Below are 9,425 nucleotides of genomic sequence, written 5' to 3'. Positions count from 1 at the left end.
AAATCACCTGTTTACTGTGATCTTATTGCATATATATATATATATATATATATATATATATATATATATATATATATATATATATATATATATATATATATATATATATATATATAAATTTTAGGAAGCAACTTAAGCATCTCAAGACTTCTTTTCCAGCTCTGTTAAGACCTAACCTCAGGACAGTAATCAAACAAAACACTTTGTCATGGTTTATTATAGCACACACTCACAAACAAACAGACAGACAGTAAATCCAGTAGAGTTTATTATACAAAAATAGAAACCACGAGAAGCAACATCCTCCACATGTCTTAGTTTCTTGCTCATTACAATGTAACCTTTAAGGCTGGTCCAGGACCAACACCAAGAGAAACACTCAAGTCTACATAATGACCAGCCACCTGAGACCCCCACTCGTGCTTACAATATATTTGACAGTGAATCTGCACAAAGTACCCTGTATATTTACACTAAACATAACCGAAAAATACTACTACTATTACTACTACTACTACTACTACTAGCTACTACTACTGCTACTAATAATAACGACAAAGGATACTTCCTTTACGCTGCCTCTAAGTATCAAGTGACTTAGGACACATCTGTCCACTTGAGTATTTCTCCTATTATTGCCCCAAGACAGAAGTATAAAGATGCTTACCCACATATGAATAAGCAATATATATATATATATATATATATATATATATATATATATATATATATATATATATATATATATATATATAAATATATATATATATATATATATATATATATATATATATATATATATATATATATATATATATATATATATATGTATATATATATATATATATATATATATATGTATATATATATATAAATATATATATATATATATATATATATATATATATATATATATATATATATATATATATATATATATAATATATATATATAAATATATATATATATATATATACATATATATATATATATATATATATATATATATATAAATATATATATATATATATATATATTATATATATAAATATATATATATATATATATATGTATATATTATATAAATATATATATAAATATATATATATATATATATATATATATATATATATATATATATATATATATATATATATATATATATATAATTACACTAGTAAATCACTCAGAAAGCCACAAATAGAAAAATAGACAAGAAAATACGGTAAGATTCTTGGATATAAAGTACATAGTAAGTTAACGCGGGGGGGGGGGGAGTCTTCATTATGGCAAGCATAACAGTAAATATAAAATTAACGTTGCTTCAGGTCTCTTCTTAAATGGATTATTCATATGATTCCTGATTTATTTAAGAAAGTTACTCAGCAGTTTAAGAGGTTGATCATATTCGAACAAAATCCTAAAAAAATGACATATAGGTAAGCAGGTTTCGTTTTCTTGTAAATACATAATATGAACCAAAAAAAAAAAGTATATTAACTTTTACATTTATTTTCGAAATTACCTCGAACATAAAATATTTACTTTTACAAATCAATTTTTTTTTATTTCTTCTTTAGCTTGCAAGACAAAATGCTCTCACAATATTATTTTGCAATAATAATCAAAATATGAAATTCATAGACCGAAATATATCTGGGAAACTTTACAGAAAAAAGTTTTTCTACGTAAAGCCAAAAAAAGAAAAAAAAACAATGATTTAGCGTGGACAGGCGAGGCAGGTTGAGAGTTAAAAGTCTTGGCAGATAAAAAAAAAAAAAAAAAAAAAGAGAGATTTATAAGATTTTCTAAAACAATCACAAGTAATTGTAAACATGTCCACATTTATTATTATTATTATAATCAAGGGGGAAGCGCTAAACCCGGAGGAACAAACATGTCCACAGCAAGAAATAAAACATTGTCCCTGGCTGAGGCGAGGTAAACCGTCACAAGAATTCCAGATACAAATATTACCGATGTCGCTGCAGGTTTTGCAATTCATTATAATGACAATAATAATAATAATAATAATCATATGTCAACGAGAGACCTTGGAAGCCTGTTACTATGAAGAACTAATTCATAGACTGGTGCATCACAGAGGTCACTTTTCATGGTATGACTTGAAAAATGACCTCTGAGGCACTTGCAAAAGAACTCCCTAAAATGGTCAGCGTGGTTCTGTTTTTTAATCTGTACTGAGAAGAATCTCTAAGTAGGACTTAAACAGTTATATCTCTTGTCAATTTTCATAATGTGGATTCTCTAATATATATATATATATATATATATATATATATATATATATATATATATATATATATATATATATATATATATATATATATATATATACAGCAAATATATTATTTGCATCTATATTTATGTATAAGTTGCAATGGTAACATGGAAAAGTATTGGAAAAAAGACACTATCCATTTATTACTTCAGATAAATATCACATATAGAACATCAACTGCGCCAGTATCAGCTGTTTCCTTGGCCTGATTGAAGCTCCACACAGCATCCAGAAGTAGACACAGGCCTCGTTAACCCATCATAAACTCGACTTCTTTACAATCATTTGTTGCTCTCTAGGCTCTCGTGAAAACTGTGAGGACAGCTAGACATTTCCTCTGGGTTCTGTATTCCTCATGTAGCATAATGACTGAATATGAGGTAGTGAAAAAAGCAGACGACCCGACGGAAACTCTGGCCTCTCCCAATAAGCTCCTGGTGATCTCTTAGTCCAGTGGCTCATCTCACTACATATACCCTTCTTCTCTTTTAACATATTTATTACATTTACATTGCTACTTATTTTAACCTTTCCCTTCCAGCATAACTGATTTAAATCTATTCTCTGTGCGTTTCTGCAGTTGCATACATCACTATACACCGGTTATATCTTTTTTTTTTGAGTTTAAACTTCATACTCACTCCATTTCCATTAACAACAATTCACACCGTAACTCTTCTATCCATTGCTCCCCCAAGGCTCCCACTTTGCGTACATGGAACAACATATCGTTTGCGTTGACTCAGCCAAAAGAAACCATTGTATAAATTTTTGTATCTTCAAATATTGTGACAGACTCCATATCCAAATTACCAGTCTCGCCTTCACAGGAACTTGGAATATTACACCTGCAATGCTATGCATCTAATTCAGAAGACTAAAGCCAAAACTTACTAGGAAACACATTTATAACCCAATCTGTCTTAAATCCAGGCTAGAAGTAAAGCTAGCCGAGACACCTCTGTGACGTTTGCCTTATGTCTAGATAATTATAAGTCTGTTACATTCTAGGAACGACACACTCACTGATTTGGGTTATGGAATAATCTTTGGATCTCTAATTTTCAGGAATGTAACCCATTTTTATGAAGGCTCTTCAGATTCAATGTTAGCATCAATTAAATACCAAAGAAGTTACAATTGCATATATGTGATAGTAAGCACTACTTCAAGATCAAATTAATGTTATAATAGCAGCAACAGTAGTTGCAGTAGAAACAAGAGAAACAGAAGAAATAAGAGTCACAGCAGTCGTACCAGTAACAATAGCCGTATTACTAGGAATATCAGTGAAAATAGTGTAAGATAGTGTAAGATAAGAAGTAGTAGCAGTTGTAATATTAATAGTTGAAGTATTAGCTCCAGTAGAGGTAACTGAAATGACAGCATTAGCAGAAGGCAATAAAAAATAACTATTTAGCACAAACTATATAATTAGTAAAATTTATTACATAAAGAATAATGTAGTTCTTAATGAAGACACATAATTGCTCAGATGTAATAAGATCAAAAACAGGTAATACCTTAACATACAAAATAACCACAGTGAAAAATAGTGAAATTCCAAGCTTTTTTTTGTGGTTTCTCGCATTATCAAGGAACTGTTCCTGATAATGTGAAGAATCAGGAATGTGTTTGGAATTTCACTGTTATTCACTCTTGGTTATTCTGCGCACGTTTACATACGAAACTTATATGAAAGATTGAGAAAATAGTTTATCGAATACAAATAAACAGTAAAACGAGGATTTATTTTAAGAAATTACATTACTGAAACTATAATAAATTATTAAGAAAAGCATACACGTTATAGTCGAAAATGCACTCGGTATTGTCTTTCTATGGTAATACAAAAAATACTTTAAGTATTTTTGCTATGTCTGAAGCCTTGCCTGGTGTCCACGCAATTGTACCCAATACTCAAAATCTATAGAAGTTTGAAATACGTCAGTTTCGTTCCTTTTCAAAATATTAAATAACAGTTCTTTGACTCTAACCCTCTTTTCAAAATAGGTAAAGTCAATTTGAAAAACAAATCCTCTGAGACGATTAGACAAAGCTAATATCCTGCTTGTAATAAAGCCAATTTGCATTAAACTTAAAAGTCAATGACTTCTCCTTGCAAACCTATAATTGCTAATTGTTTCAGAAATACCAGCAACCTTTCAAAATTATTGTTAGTTGATACTACGAGAAAGCTTTAGAAATTTGCTCTTCAACAGATGAAAGTACAGCTTTATATTGTTAATCCGTATTCAGCTTTAAAAATAAATCCCGGAGTACCACCGGATATCTTTATTTTTCTGAATCTCTCAAAACAAAGTCGAATTAAAAGTACTTTCATTAAATCTAATTTTATAAGTGCATAGTGTTCAACAAGCAAAATTATTTCTATTTAGTGACAATAGTAGTTGTAGCAGTAATAGCTGTAGCAATAATGAAATATGTAGTAGTAGTAGTAGTAGTAATAGTAGCAGTAGTAATATCTTTAGTAAAGGGAAGAAAATCAGCAGAAATAGCGAGAAATATGTTGTTGGTAGCAGACCAAAAGAAATAAATCGTCTAGCTGCAGCTCAGATAGTTACTTTTGCTCATTACAAATGAAAAAATTATCACTTCTACTGGAGGAAAAAACCTGGATTTCAACGGTGTGTGTCACAAGTCACTGCTTAAGTCATCCCAGGGAATAATTGTGAAAAATTACAGACCTTAAAACTGAAGTATCTTGGACAATATATATATATATATATATATATATATATATGCCAAACTGTGAAACACACAAAAATAGATTATATTTTGTCTAAAGGTTTCTACCAGTACAGGTTTCAAAAACAGTTCCCAGCCTTTGATCTTTATACGCATGTAACATACAATGTCAAATTTTGCAATTCCCTAAACCTATTTTTATCTGATAATCCGTGCTGGTATCATAATTGTGCCTGAAGTCCTAGATACCAGGACAAGGAGGCCTATGCCATTGTCTCTACTCACATTTTATGAGTAACAAATGTCCAGTAAAACTAAATCTTGATTGTATCATGTTTAAAGCTCATTGCTGACTCAACATTATTTTATGTTCAGTCTAAAATAACACGAAGCAGAAAGAAATGCTCTGTGAGCTGACGACTCGGCCTCACAGCCTCATTAGCAGGTCAAACACTCACAGGAATGCGCACCACGCACGCACGCACGCACACACACACACACACACACACACACACACACACACACACACACACACACACACACACACAGAGGTGTGTGTGTGTGTGTGTGTGTGTAAATCGACCCCTTTACCCACATATAGGTGAGTACACTCATACATTCACTCGCAGAAACACACACGAGCGCAGCCACAGGGTGATATATTTTGATATTTTTGTTTATGAAAGGTTAGCGACGTTGTTCAGTTACCACAACAGCAGCACAGCTGTGGTGTTCACGGAGCTCCGACAGCTATCACATAGCAGCAGAGCAGTGGTGTTCAAGGGAGCTCAAACAACCAACAATCAGCACAGCAGTTGTGTTCAAGGGAGCTCAGACGGCCACTACACAGCAGCACAGCAGTGGTGTTCAAGGGTGTTCAAACAACCAACACACCAGCAGCACAACTACACACCTGAAACAAAGAAAAACATTATATTAGATAAAGCTTCAGCACCGAGTAACTTGCCTTAATATTTCAAAACATCACCGAAAAACTTGCTCTGTCATTAAAGCTAAACAAACTAGTCCGAGAGTATGACCAAAGTTGCAACAAAGTTGTGGCACAACTTTGCGCATATAAACACCCCAAGAAACGAAAACCCTCCTGGCTGTGTACTTGCTACAATGTCAGGCAGCTTTGCTGAACTTACGTCATGAAGGCAAGACTATGTTTATTGTAATATATATTTTTTGGTGGGATAGCGGCAAAGTGGCAGACTTGAAAGAGCAGGATTTCGACAATGTTGAATTCTTGATGGACTAATTGTCTCCCTCAGATCGAGAGAGGAACGTGGGGGAAGTGAATATCTGTTAGTCAGATAGGATTTACATCAAGCTGGTGGGAATATGGAGAGAATCTTTAAAGAAACTTGAATCTTATTCCAAACTACGATACTACAAGGACCACAAAATCATCCCATAAAAAATTATACACGTGGAATTTTCTTGTTTGTATGGATTACATGACTAACGAGAGAAAAAAAAAAACATAGGTAGGCATTTCAACTCTGGGGCTTTAGTTTGGTAGCGGCAATTTTCCATGATAGCATATGCTTGTCGTAGACTGATCATTAGGGCATCAATATTTGTCATTTCTTGGCATCTAACATATCTAACATCTTATGTAGGAAAATTAAACAATAACTAAACATTATGCTAATCGCATCTAGATTACACATTTACGACGAGTATAGTATGAGCTGGACATGTATTTTATATTCTTAATTTGTTTTCCAAACTGTTATGAAGAGAAAGACGAACAGCTTGTGTGGGTTCCCTGACAGATGCACTACACAGTCAACCTCTCAAGCCAACAGTCGTCGAAGCCTCGGGAAATATTCAGCAAGTCTCAGGATGCAACATATCAAATAGCATAGTAAACCAAAGTGCTGGCCTCACCAAAAAACAATTCCGAGACGCAGCAGATGTGAGGAGAGATGAAGTTAGCATGTGACTAAAACTTATGACCGAAAATACCAGAATAAATTACCATGTTGACAAGGACTGCTATAAAAACTATACACTGACGAAAATATTAAATACAATTCACAGTGGAACTGTTATATAGCAGCCTAGCATGACACTAATGTCATGTCGACGTCTTTAGAGTTCAGCAAAACAACTATAATATATTCCGTGTGTAATATGTGACTATGTTAGAGTAACTATACATGATGCATGAGCAAAACTAAATTCAGGATTTGTGAAAAAAAAAATCTTAGCAGTAAGAAATGTTTTCCACGATGAAATATTCGACCTTTACAGAATATTGATGAATTGAGGATGAACACAGCCTTCATTCGCCGTGGATTTGAGCGCATATTCAGATTGTATGACTAGGCTACTTTATGAATTATGAACGTGCATTATGGAGAAGCAAGCTGCCGCTGGACGGTTTTCAGACGACCAAATACATTTGATTTCAGCAAGCAATGACATCTTTCATACTTTCAGGAAGCAGGTTACGTTAGGCAGATAAATGGTTCAGAAAACCGACAATTTGATAAATTAGATACATGTTCAACAAATAACAAAGAAAGCCACAATACCGTGACTGGAACGATACACAAATAACCCGCACATAGAAGAGAGGAGCTTACGACGACGTTTCGGTCCGACTTGGAGCATTTATAAAGTCACACTGCACTGCAGTGTGACTTTGTAAATGATCCAAGTTGGACCGAACCTTCGGCGTATGCTCCTCTCTTCTATGTGCGGGTTATTTGTGTATACATGTGCAACACTTGAATATCCTCTCTGTGAAAACTTTATATCCACACAGTGTCTTCGTCAGCCATCAATCCATTCTTCTTTGTATTGGACTAATGAATCCACTGTGTGGCGAAACTTGACCACAATAAAAATACCCAAGTGTTACAGGTGATGTTTCCCCTCTCAGTAAAAACAGAGTTCATGAACATTGAAAATAAAGCAGACACATAATAACATGAAGCTATTCCTCATAAGAAAGCATAATGAAAAAGAAAATTGCCAGTAAACTTGAAAAAAAAGAAAAAAACTGTCTATGGCTTTCAGCAGACCTGAGCTCTGAAGAAAGATGCAGAACTTATATTAAGGCAAGTTTTACAGTAACCTTTTTTTTTTACAAGACTTAAAGCCTTAAATCTCCACTCTCTGGAGAGGCGTAGAATGAGGGGAGATATCATTGAAGTGTATAAGTGGATGATGGGCATAAACAAGGGAGACATTAATAAAGTACTGAGGGTGTCGAACCAGGTAAGAACCAGGAATAATGGATTTAAGTTGGATAAATTTAGATTTAGAAAGGACATAGGTAAGTACTGGTTTTCTAACAGAGTTGTAGATGCGTGGAACAGTCTTCCCAGTGGGGTGATAGAGGCTAGGACCTTGGGTAGCTTTAAGAAGAGACTGGACAAATATATGAGTGGGAGGGGCTGGGTTTGATTGGTGTTGTTTCTTGAGTAGCTTTAGGTAGATGTCGTTTTGATAAGGACCTGCCTCGTATGGGCCAGTAGGCCTTCTGCAGTGTTCCTACATTCTTATGTTCTTATGTTCTTATAAAATTTGTGATGCTAATGAACTTTGCCAATACTGGAGGATTATAAGAGTTCCTAAAAATGGTATCTTGAAATTTTCAGTATGTCTCTTTAACATTAATAAAGAACAAAATAGCACAGTACCGTGACTGGACCAATATACTAATAACCCTCAGATACAAAAATGGAATCTATAACGAAATTTCGAACAGACTTTGGCCATTAGTAAATTAATGTGCGGGTTATTTGTGTAACATGTGTAAGTCGTGTATACTGCAACCTGTACTTACATATCTTGGAAACAACCATAATTTTAACGTATTCCTGATGACCACATATGCAAAATTTCTGCACTGTTATTGTCTTATTAATCTTAAGTGTTTTTTGGTATGATCACCCAATTATTATATTAATTTGTAGAAACATGTATCATGCTAAAATAAAATTATTATTATTATTATTATTATTATTATTATTATTATTATTATTATTATGAAACAAATGATGCATGTAAACTTTCGTGCCTATTCTAAATATTAAACTACACAATTTAAAATACGTAAAAGAAAGCTCCACTGTAAATGAAGACTTGTCACGGCATCTACGAGAAGAACAAATGAAAATTGTGCATCCACGTCCATGAATCAATTAATGTTTCCACTAGCTATGCTGACATTAGAGGGGCTCTTGATCCAGAGAATTGGACCTGGCTTTCCCTTCCCTGGATTAAAACTGATTGTTTTCCATTCCCCCCATGAGTACAATAATAACAATAGTGATTAATGCATTACCGTGATAAAGGATTTTAATTTTTCCAAAGGTTCCTGTTAATAACCAGAAACAGAAGCTCCTCAAGCAGTAAGAAGTACCGATATAACACTCTGGCAGCTTGACTC

General features: G+C 33.3%; 1 long non-coding RNA gene across 1 annotated transcript in view; it reads right to left on the bottom strand.

Annotated features, from left to right (window-relative positions):
- Window positions 1–5,584: 5,584 nt before the first annotated feature.
- The window catches only part of LOC128698119 (uncharacterized), a 33,394-nt gene continuing 29,553 nt past the window's right edge, over window positions 5,585–9,425 (bottom strand). Inside the window, exon 4 of the long non-coding RNA XR_011393609.1 lies at window positions 5,585–5,924. This is a non-coding gene — a long non-coding RNA (uncharacterized lncRNA). The remainder of the gene's footprint in view (window positions 5,925–9,425) is intronic.

Source organism: Cherax quadricarinatus, chromosome 58 (genome assembly GCF_038502225.1).
Source record: "Cherax quadricarinatus isolate ZL_2023a chromosome 58, ASM3850222v1, whole genome shotgun sequence".
Lineage (NCBI taxonomy): Eukaryota > Metazoa > Arthropoda > Malacostraca > Decapoda > Parastacidae > Cherax > Cherax quadricarinatus.
This window is presented reverse-complemented; position numbering and strand designations above follow the sequence as displayed.